General features: G+C 46.4%; 1 protein-coding gene across 5 annotated transcripts in view; it reads right to left on the reverse strand.

Moving 5' to 3' along the window:
- ERG (ETS transcription factor ERG) overlaps positions 1-15,464 on the reverse strand; it is a 173,396-nt gene that overhangs the window by 78,690 nt on the left and 79,242 nt on the right. The window contains exon 1 of one of the 5 annotated variants that reach the window (XM_046003315.1): positions 11,505-11,528. The exons of the other annotated variants lie outside the window; for them this stretch is intronic. The gene's annotated coding sequence lies outside the window, so the exon portion shown is untranslated. Of the gene's footprint in view, positions 1-11,504; positions 11,529-15,464 lie in introns of those variants that run through there. 5 annotated transcript variants of the gene reach the window in all.

Genomic DNA, 15,464 nt, shown 5'->3' on the forward strand with positions numbered 1-15,464 from the left:
TCACCTTTGGGTCTTTAGTCACCAAACACGTTCACTTAGTGTAGCCTTGCTTCACGACTTAACAATACAGAGCTACAGAGAGGGTGTCTGTGGCATGGGGACAGCAATGACACTCCTCTGTCTTACCTGCTCTGATCTACAAAACAATTACTCCTACAGTGTTGGGCATAGAGTAAGTACGCTAGTGTTCATCGTCAGTACTGCTGCTGCTCTTGTTATTTTTTTGAAGGTAAGATTTACTTATTTATATGAGAGACAGCAAGAGAGAGAGCGCAGAGAGGAGGTGAGAGAGAGAAGCAGGCTCCCTGCTGAGTGGGGTCCATCCCAAGGACCCCAGCATCATGACCTGAGCTGAAAGGCAGACGTTTCACCGACTGAGCCACCGGGTGCCCTTGTTCTTGTTATTTATGCTGAACTGAAGTTCGTGAAAGTAAGCTAACTTGTACAGAGCGATGTGGGAGAAACAAAGGAATATCAGGGATTCTGCGTCCTGGTCTGCAGTGTTAGCTAATCTACTACACAAAGTCATAGTTTTTTGTTTGTTTGTTTGTTTTCAAAATCATTTCCATTAACATAATTTTTAAAATCATTTACCTGTAAGGGTTTCCTGTGTCTCTTTTCTTGCCATGACGGCCTCTACCTTAATAAACACATACTGGACATTTACACACTGCAGAGCCGAGGAGACAGAAAGAGGAAACCCTGGCCTCCTTGTGCAGTGACATCTCTTCTCCTCAACACTTTACATTTTATAATTACATCCGTCACGCTGTTTCATCAACGTAGTGCCATACCAGGACCCAAGTGAAAATAATCTGACTCCAGAAAGAGGAATATCGGAAGTACGGTCAAAATTGGCACCATTATCTTCTCTTTGTATCTGTTTCTAAGTGTCTGTTAACATTACCATACTATTAGTAGAACAATCAGTTGAGCACGGGTTTGGGTGAGCTCACATTCAGGACACACAAGAGGCCACCACAGAAGATGGGAGGGGCTGGGTTTCCAGGAAGGATCTGTTAGGAGCCTGTTAGTTCTGAGGGGCTTTTGAGACCCTCAAAAAATATGAAAGGGGTTCCCTTTCCCAGGGCCGATCCTTATTTTCCACAACAGGTTTATTTAACACGAACAGATATGGCTTTGAAAATGTTCACATTTTTTGGCCAGCGTATTCTTGGACTTTTGATCTTATTGTTCAATTCAGGAAGGAGAGGGATTATATCGATTAAGCAAGGAGGCTAACCTCATTTTTATCACTTGTAGAAAGCTAATTATAGTTTGGTCACTGAGTAATTTGATTATCTGCCTAGGATCTTTAATTGGGTTTGATGTTCAGTAGGAAGTGTGGCAGATTTCCTTGGCTAAGCAGGGCTAGGGAAAAACATAAATGTTCAGTGTCATTGAATATGTTCAGAAGAATGAGACATCGGTCTTTTTAATTATTCTAACAATTCATCATTCCCTCATGAGCTCTACAGACATAGTCATTCTCAGCAGGAGAAACTGGTAGAATTCTGGGAGGATGGTCTTCTTTGCACATTTAAGACATCCCTAGCTTGGTCCGTGGATGGGCAGAGCCCCCCACCACGATCATGGCAACCCGAACGCCCACATGTTCCCCAAGCACCCTCCCACGTAGCAGGCGAGAGGCAGCTGCCTCTATCTGAGAACCACGGTGTGGTCGTTACCCTCCCAGCTTTCTTGTTTTTCCTCAGTTCAATATTTAAATCGAGCAACAGAACTATGGACCTGGTTTTCATCACTGAACTCCATAATCTCATTCTGGTCTTCCTACAAATCATCATAATTTTTTAAAAGTCTCTAGCGTTTATGTATCACTCACTGGCATCTACAATGGCAAAACGAGCTCTAATAAATCAATAAACCAGAGAGCTGAGGTGGCACAGGGCCCGGGGCATGGAGAAACCCAGCGTCCCTTCCCGCAGGTCTGCCACGGCACCGAGGCAACTTGACTTTCCCTAGCTCTTAGTCCCGTCTTACGAGTGTACATTAGTCCTGCACAGTATGGGCTGTGGCTGAGCTGATGCGCTCTGACAGGCTCTCTTAATTCCTCAAATAATAGATGGTGTCCTGGCGCTCCCTGAAATGGTATTAGATTAGCCATTATGCAAAGTCACTTACTGGACTATAAGCTGAGCACTTGACAGTTTCATGAACACCTTTCGATTACTGCCTTACGTGATCTTTTAACACCCCTATATAGATCTAGAATAGATTTTATGACGGTTGGTTATACAGATATGGGTTGTGTTCCCAAAGCTTGACTGTGAGTCTGTTACTTGTAACTTCTAACTCTCGGACTGTCCCATAGAGACACATTGGGTGAGGCTTCCATAGAAGGGGCTCGAGTCTGCTGCCACCACAGAGCTAAGCACCCAGTGCAGTACTCCTCAGAGAGCCCAAGGCCTGGGATGGAGCTCTGAGAGTCAGGAGGGAAAGGAAAGAAAGCAAGCCTTTTGAAAAAGACAGTCCTAAACTGCAATGCCAGGAGGAGGAAAGAAGTCACAGCTACTAATGCAGCTTTCTTCTCTCATGATCTCAGGAGGAAGTAGCCGTACGTGGGCCGGCTCTATGCTCAGACCTGCAAGGCTAAGTTTGTCGGCCGTGTCTACGTGTCCACGGAGCTCACCTCTCCTCTTTTTCCATTTTGAGGAGCCCCAGCAAGTCCCAAAGGAAATGAGCTTTGTAGCCCCATCTCCACACTTGAACTTGCATAGGTGGCGTGAGGCAGGCAGCAGCCACCAAGGGCAGGCTGCCCAGGGCCTGCAGACCTGCTCGAGGTCAACTTCCTTCTGAGCGGGGGCTTTAAAGCATGGGGCGTTGTCAGAATACAGAATAGTCTACCAAAAACGTACTTCAAAATCAAACGGAGGAAGTGTTTAAAGAAATATAAAAGAGAGAGAGAGAAAACAAAACAAACAAACAAAAAAAGTCAGAGACTCATCAAAAGCACACAGACACCAACCTGAGAGAGTTTTCCCGATGCAGCCATCAGAGCTGGAAAAGGCTGCATCACAAAATGAACCACAGGAGTATTAGCTCACAACCCACAGTGCGAACTAAAGATCCAACTACCTCTCCTGTTGTGGGCAAATAATGGAATCAAGTAGCTAAACGGGGAGAAGACGCAACTCTTCTCGAGGGAAAATTCCCAAGTAATAAATGTAGAGGGAATGAGGGAAAAAGAAAATCAGCATCAGAAGCCCACAGTCCAGACTGCTGGAAGTGAGATGCAGGGACAACTAGCAGCCAGCGCTTTAAGGAGAAACAGGGTATTTGAACACCCTCCAAGAATCCCCTGCAACATACCTATTGACCACTGTTGTTATGTTGATACACATACACAGCCCTCCAAATCTTCTATACTTCCCCTTCTGGAGATGGAGCTTAATTCCCCTCCCGGTCAGTACGGGCTACACTTAGTAACCAATTTCAGTTAATGGAACAGACAAGGAATGAGGTATAGCAAGAGGAAAAGCAGTAACGTTCTGGTGGAGAAAACCAGCAGACACAACCTCCGCCAATGATTCAGGTCAACATCACCAGCAAGAAGGAAGACTGACATCACGTATCCACATGACTGGACGCGGTGAGATGGGCACATCAACTCCTAGGTGTTTTCCAAAGCGCCTACAAGCTCCGCCTTCCCGGGACAAACCCCAAGTTAGGCACATTCTAGAACATGCCTGAGCAGTGCTTTTCACAGCCATCAGGGTCATGAAAGACAAGGAAGAACAGGACACTGTCCCAAAGCGGAGGAAGCTAATGCAATGTGGCATCCTGTTTCAGAAAAAGGACATCAGTGGAAAACTGAGGGGATTTGGATCAAGTGTGTAGTTGCTTTAAAAGGAGAAGGTAGCATTTTTTTCTATAAAAAACGAGTGGTAAATATTTTTGGCTCTGTTGGCTATGTTGTCTCCTTTGAAACCTCAGTGGGAAAGTGGTAAAAGACGACACGTAAGGGGTGCCTGGGTGGCTCAGTGGGTTAAGCCTCTGCCTTCGGCTCAGGTCATGATCTCAGAGTCCTGGGATCGAGTCCCATCAGGCTCTCTGCTCAGTGGGGAGCCTGCTTCCCCCTCTCTCTCTGCCTACCTCTCTGCCTACTTGTGATCTCTGTCTGTCATATAAATAAATAAAATCTTAAAGGAAAAAACCTACTCATAAGTCAGTGGGTGTGGCTGAATTCCAATAAAACCGTATATACAAAGAAAAAGCTCTGAGCTGGATTTGGTGCGTGAGCCAGCTTCCTGACTCCTGGACAGTAACATTGTATCAACGTCAATTTCTCAGCTTTGACAAAGGTACCCTGTTATGAAAGACAATAACACAAGGGGAAACTAGGTAAAGGGATGTGGGAACTCTCTGTGCTATCTTTACAACTCTTCCGTAAACTTAAAGTTATTTCAAAAAAAAAAAAAAAAGTCTTGAAATGAAGTAGAAATAATTGGGGGAGATGTGTGCCATTTTGGAGTGGTCTTTGTTACCCCTTCCCTGAACTTTCTTCCCCCAGTAACTATATTCAAGATTTGGTCCTATGCATGGATCACATCCCACGATCATGGCCAATTCCATGTTTTCCTTGTGTTCTCTGCACAGAATGAGTAGTATCAGGCTCATTACAGGAGACGACATGGGAACAGATTGCAAGACATGCTTCCTGAGTATGAAGAAGTCTCAGCCTCACACTGGGTCCCCAAATGGGGCTAAGAGGAGTGCCTTTGGACAGTGGTGGCCTCCTGTGCCTCTGCTCATACAAATGGCTGGACAGATCTCACTAGAACCTAGGCCATGTGTCATTTTCAAGAACCAGAGTAGCAAAACCAAATGTACTCCCCATCTTCTACTCCAGACCCTTCCCAGGAAAGATGAGCACCACTCTGCCATAGCCAGTGGGTGGAACGACCAGGGCTGCAATTCCTATCTCAGCATGCCCATTCTTCTGTAACAGTGCCGTTAAAACTACCCTACAGTCACAGACCCCTTCCTCCAAGCATATTCTGAGGCAGGAGTTCAGTGTAGAAAGCAAGCAGCCTCCCACAGAAGTGATCCGGCTGCTAGGCTTAGAGGATGAGAAGGGATTTGTGAGCACACATGAGCAAAGCAGAAAGTGCCCACCATACTGGGGAATCCCAGTGGGGTGCCAGGGTCACAGAGTGTCCCTGGTCTGAGACCCAGATGGCCCTACCTGCACACCGAGCAGTCAGACATTTGTTACACATGATGGGAACCCAGAAAAAGTTTTCCTGCAGGGGAATGGCCCACCAAGCTTGTGGATCCCCAGAAGGGAGGTAACGTGCTCATGAACCAAGAACAGGAGCTGGCTCCAGGAGCAGGCATGTGGCCTGGAGAATACAACTGGTTCTCTCGCCCAGAGAGAAGGGCCTGGACTTTCTTAGTGGAGCAGGATGAAGGTCCTGATCTGGAAGCTTTAATTGCATTTCTGCAGGCTTTCTAAAACTGAAGCCTGACAGCCAGGAAGCTGAATCTTCTCCCTTTGGTGCTCCCTGGGCTGCTCAAGTTGAGTAGGGACCTGCTAATTACCTCTTGAAAGTACATTTGTGACTCAGATCCCACAACTCAGAACATTGCGTAGACACTGCACGGACACTCTGTACTGAACCGAGCCCCTGCGAACATTTTCCTAAATTTGATTTCCAATCCCTCCAAACCCACTTTGCTGTCCAGGCAGGTGAAGGCTCAATGAAATCGTTCATCTTTAGTATAAACTCCTCTATTTGACTTGTTCAGCTTTACATTATTATTTGGGAAGCTGAGCTCCCCTTTATTTTATAAATTCAATTCTCTCTATAAAACCATTCTCACTCTCTCTTCTTTGAAAAATGCTTTAAACAAGGAAACATTTATTTCAGATACCAGTGAGTGACGAAATAGGATTGATTCAAACTTAATCTTGGCTTGACGTATGAGAAACTGACTCAAATTTGGGAGTGTCAGAAATCAAAAACAGTTTACAAATACCCAGGAGGAAATATCCTTCGACTTTGGGGCCACAGAGAAAACAGTCCAGGTGGAAGGTCATGGGAAAGACCGAGTTTGGGGATGCTGCCATTTTGTAAAACGAAGCTGTATTTAAAGACATGAAATCACCAATATTTTAAAGTTCACTTAAAATCTACCTATGTTAAGTGGGTGGGTTTGGACCTAAATGGGTATAAATTTTAAAAACAGATAGATGAGACAGAGACAGATAGATGTGTAACCTCAAAGAAGGAAGTTGGGTAAATGAGCCCAGTGACTTTCTCGGATGGCATCAGAGTGGGGGTAGGCTACAGAAGAATGGCTAGAAGTCTACTCACGAGCAAATCTGTATTTAGGGAGTGTTTCCTTCCCATAAGCAGGGAAATGTGGGAGGGCAATTCTTGCCGATGTGTGAGTCACCAACTGAGTCACTGTGAGAGGCAAGCCCCATTGTTGGCCCTGGAATCCACTGACAAAATTGGTCATGCCTGAGAATTTCCTATCACTTCTCTCAACCCGATGGTCCCCAAAGCACACATGCCTTGTGTATTCTTTAGAAGGACACCTCTGGGAAGCAGCAAGTGTCTCAGGGGGAAAGCTAAGAAATGAGAACCCATTGGGCGCCATCTTCCCAGGTGTTCAGATGTCCCATTGTCTGCACATTGGCCTAGAGTCTTGGGCTATAAGGTCTTCTCACCTCCTCTAGGGTCTCAGAGCCTTGCTGGGTCCCCAGGTGGGAGCTGTGCTCTGCACTCAATGCCACCATCCATCCAAGGCCCAGGGCAGATTCTACACCGCTGATTCCAACTCTCATCCTGCCTCTTTTCTCCTTTTCAGCTTTTTGCCCTGAAAACCATGGGCATCTTGAGTGTTTAAGAAAATCTCATCAGGTCATAAGATGAAACATCTGTTCTTACAAGGCCACAGAAAAACTAAGAGAGTTCTGTCTGTGTAGAAGGTGGTGACTATCTTTTTTTCAAACGTAAAGAAGCAGAGTGAAAGGGGCCAGAGTGGGGGATGGGCAGAATGGGTGAAGCGGGGTGGGAGGTGCAGGCCTCCCGCTACGGGGTAAGTCATGCAGCGAGAGGAGCAACAGAAAATAGGGATAACCATGCTGTAACAGCACAGGGACACATGGGCAGCTGAGCGAGGCTGAGCAGGACAGAGCAGAAGAACAGGGAAATGGAAAACTTAGCTTCCTCAGTTTTATTTGGAGAAAATGTAATAAGTCTCTAACCAAAAAAAATTATCTCCAGGCTTAATGATAATTTAACCTCAGGGAGATGGATGAGTCTAAGTAAAGGAAACATTATGAACACCATAGGACTTCGTGACAATAACTGTGGTAAACAACATGATCACAGCATCGTAGGCTCCCTAAGTGCCTGTGTGAACTCATGCACGGGACCCACACACCAGCCTCAGAAAAGAGGAGACACTATCACACCCATTGTAGGGATGGGGAAACTGAGCCTTCGCAAATTGACTGAATTGCCTAGAGCATATTGTTACGAAGCCTCAGCATCCTAACCCAGCTGCCTGCTTCCAAAGGGGCTGTCCAACCACTGAGCACAGCGCTCCAAATGACCTGGGACTGAAGCGGTTGCAGAGCGGTTTTGAGACATAGGAGACTGGAGGCTGCGGGGAAACTAGCCCTGTCCATGGACAGAGACAACAAATAGCACATGGGATGGAAGAAAAAGGGACCGCCACCTGACTAATTGACATTTTTCTCCACGCTTTTAACTCTGGGCTTCTGACAAGGGCATCTTTCTGCCTTTCACCGGTACCGCACGGCCAAGGCATTCACCTGTCCTGTCACACCTCGTGTAAGGTTGCACCTAACCCCACCTGACACAGATGAGCTCTTTGTTAGCTAGGAGGTTCTTCACACCGTTGCCTCTGAGGAATTAGGTAACAAGAGGCCACAATGCCTCTTGTGTATTCAGCACCTCTCCCCACAGACCACACAAGTACAGTTGCTGTTCTCAGCCTCCCAGGCCTGTCCCTGCCTCAGGGCCTTTGCCCTTGCTGTTCTGCTCAGTGCATGGCTCTCTCCCATGGGATATGCAACCCTGGTTCTCACATTTCCTTTCTGTCTTTGCCTGACAGCCTTCCCCAGTCACCTTATCTACACTGGAGCCCCGGTTCCCTCTCCCCCCTCCGTGTATCTCCCACACTTCTTACTGCCGATAGATTCTCTCATCACTGTCCCACTGTGTCCTATTTGCCTGTCACACCTCACATCCCTGGATCAAGAGCACTGCCTGAGTCCAGCTGTCCTGCTTCACATGCCCCTGCACCAATAGTCACCATGGGTGTCCAACACGTCATTAGTAAATAAATGAATGAGTTGATTCCCACGTGCCAAGTCCCAAAGGGATAACATGGTACTGCTCGTCTGCCTGCTCCTGGAAGGATTTCTTGAGACAAACCATAGACATGAAGCTGCCTGTCATCAAATAAAGAAAAATCTCCCTAGTATCTTTAGGCAAATATGGGACGAGCTCTCCAAAATTAAACCGAAGCCTGAAATGGGCACAGGAATGAAACGAAGGAGCCTCCGTGCAGGTTTCTACTGCCACAGAAACTCAGTGTGGACCCAGCAACCAAAACTCCCCGCTGCTTAGGTCGAGGGCCCTAAGAAAGAAGATATGCTCAGAAGGCAATTTTTAAAAGATCTTCAACAGGGAACAAACCCTCTAAGGGGTGAGTCTCTGTTCCAAGAGCAGGGTCCTGGCCAGAGGGAGGCAATTGCTTTCGCCTTGGGCTTTGTCGCGGGAGTGTGGGTTTAAGTGGTCCGATTGTCCGGGCTGTTTATGAGCCCGAGCCTCCATAACACCCCTGCGATGTGTCCTCCTAAAGATGTTCCCTGAGATAGGACAGCGCTCGGCATTGTTTCCCTGCATACCACATTCACATCCCAGAGTAATCCGCCCTTCTTTAACGGCTGACGACAGCTTCAATGGCTGGGCGAAAATCAGTTGAAGGAAAGGGAAGTCTTGTCGGAAATGAGATTAATCGTGTAACGAGTGTTCAGCTCTGATAACCCATCTGGGCACACAACTGCTTAAACCGGAGAGCAATTAACCTTCACCCGACAAGCTCTGTCCAACCGTTATAAACATTAAAGAGACAGAATCCTCCCCTCCTCCTTGTAGACTAAACAACCAGATTTGATTCCACGTAAACGGCCTGTTGCTGCAGATGTGCGCCCAGGACAAAGGCCGGGGGGAGAGGTGGGTCACGGCTCTGCTGGGACTCAGGTAACCCGGACCTCAGCGGGAGTCCCTGGAGGGCGTAAGCATGAAAAGTCGCTCAGGGCAGTTTTAAAGAAAATTGCTAATTTTAGGGGAGTTGGGTTCAGTTGCTTTCAGGCACGAACACGTGTCTGCTAACAGCGACACAGCTTGAGTGGTTTTTCTCCCCCTCTTCTTTTTCTTTTGTCCAACAGTAGGGACATTTGCACAGAGCTGACCTCTCACTCGCATTGGGTTCCTGTCTTCCAACCCTGTAGGCCCCCACATGAGTAAATGCATCTTGTGGTCACAGAAAAGAGATTTTTTTTTTTTAATCTCTGAGAAGTTATTAGCTTTCATGGAGAGCAAACCTGTGATCTTGCCTTTATCAGCACACGCTGTAACCGACTGGACTAACCAAGGAGGCCACGTACAACACCGCCTGGTTAGGGGATGCTCCCGTGAAAATAACTTTCACAACACTGAAAAGAAACCTCTGACATCACTTACTTACCACTCAGGCAAAAGCTTTCTGCAGCACTCTTTAAAGATTTATTTCTTTATTTACTTGACACAGAGACAGAGAGCATGAGAACCAGGGGGAGGAGCAGAGGGAGAGGGAGACAGAGTCTTAAGCAGACTCCTTGCTGAGCACAGAGCCTGATGCAGGGCTCGATCTCGCGACCTCGAGATCATGACGGGAGCTGCAACCAAGAGTTGGATGCTCAACTGATTGGGTCACACAGGGGTCTCTGAAGCATTCTTTTATATGGGGCCACTGGCTTGTGTTTGTGGACATGGTCTTCATAGCAGACAGATAAAGGATTAGGTCCCTGTGCCTTAGAGGGACCACAAACGAAGGCAGGTACCTAATACACCCCACGGAACGGGTGAGCAAGAGCACGTGAGCGCACATCCAGAGTGATGTAGAGGACAGTCATGCTACAAAACCAGCCTGTCTGCTCGTGGGCCTCCCCTCAGATTCTAAAAAATAAACAAATAATAAAAGGGGGGAAATGAGAACATTCCCTTAGTGTGTTCTAAAATTTCTCTCTCCCAAGGTTTCAATCCAGACTTCACCATGGCCAAAGACGGCTTTCACAATACTCCAGGCTAATGTTCGATCCCATCTTACCCATTGAACCCCGTTTCTTTTTCGAGTGGGTAAGTCTTGACATTGACATTCGAGGCCTCGGGGCTGGGTGTGTACACGGCGGGGCTGGGCTTCCACCGCCTGCCGCACTCCTGCGGGCCTCTAGGGACAGAATGAGACCGGAGCATGGGAGAAGCACAAGCCCTCTGTGGGCAGCATTACTGCCCTGGGGACACACTCCCAGGGACACGGCCAGGGGACCGTGCCCTGCATGCTCCACTCCAGAGCAGGAGTCGTGAAGAACACCCCGATGGACTGACCCCTGCCTCACAGGGCTTTACGCCACCTCTGGCTTGCAGCCACATGAGATGCAAGCAGAGCGTTCCGTGGGCCCGGTTCTCGCAGTCGCACAGGAAGCTTTCCCGTGTCTCAGCCGCAGGCAAGGTGGAGACAGGCTGGCCAAATTTGCATCCAGGAGGGACCACCGTGTGCCCTCCAAGTCAACAAGGGCACACACAAACAGCATAACAAGAGCTCCCAACCGGTCCTTGATTTAAATTTGCATGTCTCTCCCAAGAAAACCTTGCCGAGCCCTCACGGTCAGGGCTGAGATGAAGTTCACCTCTTTGTTGAGCGACTGATCCATGTCGCAAGATGTGACACCACAGATATCAAAGCCAGAAGACAGAAACGAAACCATGGGGCCTGACAATAACACAGGACATGATGCCATCTTATGAGCTTAGTCTGAGGGCTGTGGAGGTTCAGCCTGAGGACTTTAGTGAAAAAAGCCACAGGAATCACTTTTTTTTTTTTTTTTTTTTTTTTTTTTAGCGGGACGTAAACAGCACACTCACCCATGCGTCTACACTGGGTCGATGGGGAGGGTGATTGGCTGCCGGCAAAGCCAGGCCCCCACATGACACTGACGAGCCCTACGGGAGCCCCAACCTCACTGTGCTTCTTGACATCCACCAAGTAAAGCTATGAGATAAGGAAAAACCACAGCATCACACCCAGTATCTTGTGAAACGGAGACAGCAGCAGGGGGAACGCCTGCTTACAGTGATTTGTGATTTGGATCCTCACGTGGATTTCACACGCGTGCCGCCGAGCTGGACGTGCTTCCCTAGGAAACCGACTGCGTTCACAGATTCCCAAACGGTACTTACATGCGAACATCATGCCGGCATCCCGGCTTCCGCACGCGGCTGTGAGGATCATCTTCCAAAGCCCGAGAGAAGCTGCCGACCTTGAGGCCCTGTCTCCATCCTGCCTGAATTGCACGCCCCCCCCCCCATACACACACCATCCATGTCCACCCAGATGTGAGCTTATTTGGAAGTAGGGTCTCTGCAGAAGTAATTATGGCAAGGATTGGAGGATGATCATCCTAGAGGAGGGCAGACCCTACATCCAACAAGAGCACCACTGTAAGGGACCAGAGAGGACAGAACATCCAGATATGTGGAAAGGGCGATGGGAGGACAGAGGCGGGGTTCAGGGGGTGTGGTGACAAGCCAAGGACTGCAGCAGCCATCTGAAGCTGGGAGAGGCATTGGACCCCCTCTCCCTCACAGTCTGCAGAAGCACCTGACCCAGCTGGCACCTTGATTTTGGACTTCCGGCCTCCTAAACTGCAAGAGAATACATTTCTGCTGTGGTAAGCCACCCAGTTTGCTGTTATTTAGTACGACGGCCCCAAGAATCTAATTCGCTACCTGTGGACCCTGTTTTTAACAAAGTATTTACCACTTGGGGGCATGACAGGGCCCACTGTTTGCCTAAGAGAATTAGCCCATGTTCCAAAAGTGCTTGAGTGTATCCCTAGAATTAGGTTAATCTCTGGTTGCAGCAACCAGAAAGCCTGAAGTGTTCAGAATAATGCTAAATTTGCCAAACTTTCCATGTCAACTCCTTTGTCTGACAATGCCCCGGTTCTTGTGTTTAGGAACTTTCCTTCTTGTACCACTGGAAGAATAAATGTCTGGTTCACATTCTAATGAAAGTCATTATCATGTGGGAAGTTGCCCTCACAAAGATCTTTAAATGTCTCAAAATTTTATTTGTCTGAAAACAATGTTAGAAGTTAAAAAAAAAAAAGCTAATAGAAATTAAAATCTAATTTTTTTAGTATTTTTTCCAGCCCACATTTTTCCACCCAACATTAGGGAAATTATGATTATTTCATGTATATTCTCTCCCCAACAAAATCTTAGTTCTCTTAAGAATTCCTTTTGGGGAGCCTGGGTGGCTCAGTGGGTTAAGTCTCTGCCTTCGGCTCTGGTCATGATCTTAGGGTCCTGGGATCAAGACCCACATTGGGCTCTCTGCTCAGCAGGGAGCCTGTTTCCCCCTCTCTCTGCCAACCTCTCTGCCTACTTGTGATCTGTCCGTCAAATAAATAAATAAAATCTTTAAAAAAAAAAAGTTTCCTTTCAATTATCCTAAGAACAATTAGGAATGTAAAGATCTAAAGTATAATTGGGTTGAGAAACACTGGACCCTCCATGGTCAATCTAAATTTCCTCCAATTTTTGGATTCCCAAATAAAAGTTGTGGGTTTGTTGTTGTTGTTGTTTGATTGGTTTTTTTGTTTGTTTGTCTTTTCTTGGACTCCTTAAAAACTAGATTACAGTTTAAATCTGCATTGCAATTTTAAAACTTAAAAACTACATTGCAGAGGAACCAAGTCAGATTTATTTTATTCACATATTGCTGCTGAAGACATATTGCACTTAGGGAACGATTTCTATAGCCATTTGGTCATGTGTTCATGTGTTCGTTCATTCAGCAAACATTTACGGAGAACCACATCACATGCCAGGCACTGTGCTGGGCGCAGGACAAGCGATGAACCAACTTTGTAAATCATTACATTGAAAAACAGTTCAGAGAAAAAAAAAATCTTACCAACAAAACAGAATACATTAGGTTTTATGAAAGATCACATTTTCTTTGGCTTACATAGAATGCCTTAACCAGCAAAGCTCGCTAAGCTAAATCATATGTTTGGTAAACTTAAAATTTCAGTAGGAAATCCAGTTTTATTATCTGGCTTAGATAAGCTGGTTGTTAACTGCTATTAAAGTTCATCTTTATTATAAAGCAGATTGTCCTACAATCGAATACAAAGAACTTAGTTATTTATGAAGATGTCCCACTACATCATACCCATGGCAAATGTCATTTACATAATAATTACGATATGCAGATTTCACTTGCATACTAATTACCATAGAGTAAGGGCCACCTGATTCACCAGTGATAGTGGAAGCCCTCGATGTGAACCAGTACATCGGATACCTGCATATGTTTTAAGAAATTAAGTTGCAGCTTCCCTGAAATTTCAAAGGAGTGGCTACAGTCACAAAAAAAGAGAAACAAACAGTGCCCATCATAGTGCATTAAACACAACTCTGCATTTCTGTAGAGTTGTGAATTTCTGCATCATGGACTGTAACAGCTGAACACGGGCATGACCCAAGGCAAACCTTGGACATACGAACACTGGGAGATATTGCCACTTGGCAAAAGTGAAAGCATTGCTTGGTTTTGCCCCATCCCAACAGGTGTCATGGAACAGAACACAGGCTCCCGGAGCTCTATTTCTGCTTCTAGTTTTCAGTGGAGAGCATCTCCCACATGGCCTGGCGGAGAGGTACGCATTTGTTGGGTACACCCTCATAAACGTTCCAATCACAGATTCTGGACAGCCCGTGATCATCCCCCCTTCCCTAACTTGGGCAGGTTCTTTAGGACACATATGCTTATGTCTAACATTAGGCATTCACAGGTGACATGGGGGCATTCAAGACATTGGTTCCAAGACATAGTAATAATTCTGTCTTCTGCATGAAAAGCACAACTTTCCTCATCACCCCTTGGGGCATCTAACACAATGCTGTGCAGGTAATAAGAAGCCAATAATTGCTCAGTGAATTAAATGAATGAATTCTGCACAGCATGTGAGCAAAGTGCCACTGCACTAATTACTGCTCTCGGTCATGCATCTACCACCCAGATGTCTTAGTAGACATCTAAGGAAGGTCTGCTGCTCATTAGGCATGTTCATCAGGAACAAAAGATGACGTGATGCCAGCCATGTAACGTAAGGCACAGAATCCTGACTTCTAACCATCAGTATTTGGAGAGTTTCTGGTCTTCAAGGAAATTCCACAGAGCCTTAATCATGGCCATTACTCGGCAATATGAGAATTCGATAGATGCTTCCTTTCCTCCTCTAAAGAATGTACCAGCTGTAGTGGCTGGCTCAAACCAGCACTTGACTTCTACTCTAGGGACCCTCCAGAGACCAATGGTCCCTCCCCATTACAGGGATGCATTCATTCATTCACAGAAAAGGCAAGGCAGGTGACTGTGAACACCTCACCATCCTCCATCTTGGTTTTTCTGTGGATCCTCAAAATTGTTGGTTTTCTGGGCTCATGAAAATGCAGCTGAGTTCAGCAGCTGAAATTTTAAGTCCCATGTTGCTTGAACTATTGAATGGACCCCCAGCGGGGACTCTATAATGGTGTGTCTACTATCCTCAAAAAAACAGCCTGAGAAAGAAGCAAATGATATATAAGGAATGATCCTCATCTCTTTGGATGAAATAGATCAATGTCTCTTTAGACAAATATCCAAAACATTGGAGGATACCTTTCAAAGGTCAAACACTGAAATAAACACAGTCCAGGATGGATTACTTCAGAAAAAGCAATGAAGGTAAGACAGTAAATTAAATACTAGGAACAAGACTAGGGTGAATCACCAAAGAGTTCCCAACAGCGAACACTGTTTGCACATGAAGGTCCGTGGGCCAATGCGTGAATGACCAGGAGGCAGGCCCTATTCTCATTCTTCATTCTGCTCTACAGATGAGCAGACGAGGCATGAGGCATGGGAAAGTGAAGTCACCTTGCCAGGATGTGGGGGAGCTAGGACCTGCCCCAGACAGGCTGGTTCTACTCCACAAGACAGAATATGGAGCCTTAATCTCTAAAGGGGATCACAAGAAATTCAGCTCTTACTCCTCTTTTCTTCTCCATCCTGGAAAAAGGGAAATGAGTAGAAAAGAACTCTTAAAATGAGTTTCATTTCTCAAATGTCATTATTCTTTCTAAAGA

Source organism: Meles meles, chromosome 4 (assembly GCF_922984935.1).
Source record: "Meles meles chromosome 4, mMelMel3.1 paternal haplotype, whole genome shotgun sequence".
Classification (NCBI taxonomy): domain Eukaryota; kingdom Metazoa; phylum Chordata; class Mammalia; order Carnivora; family Mustelidae; genus Meles; species Meles meles.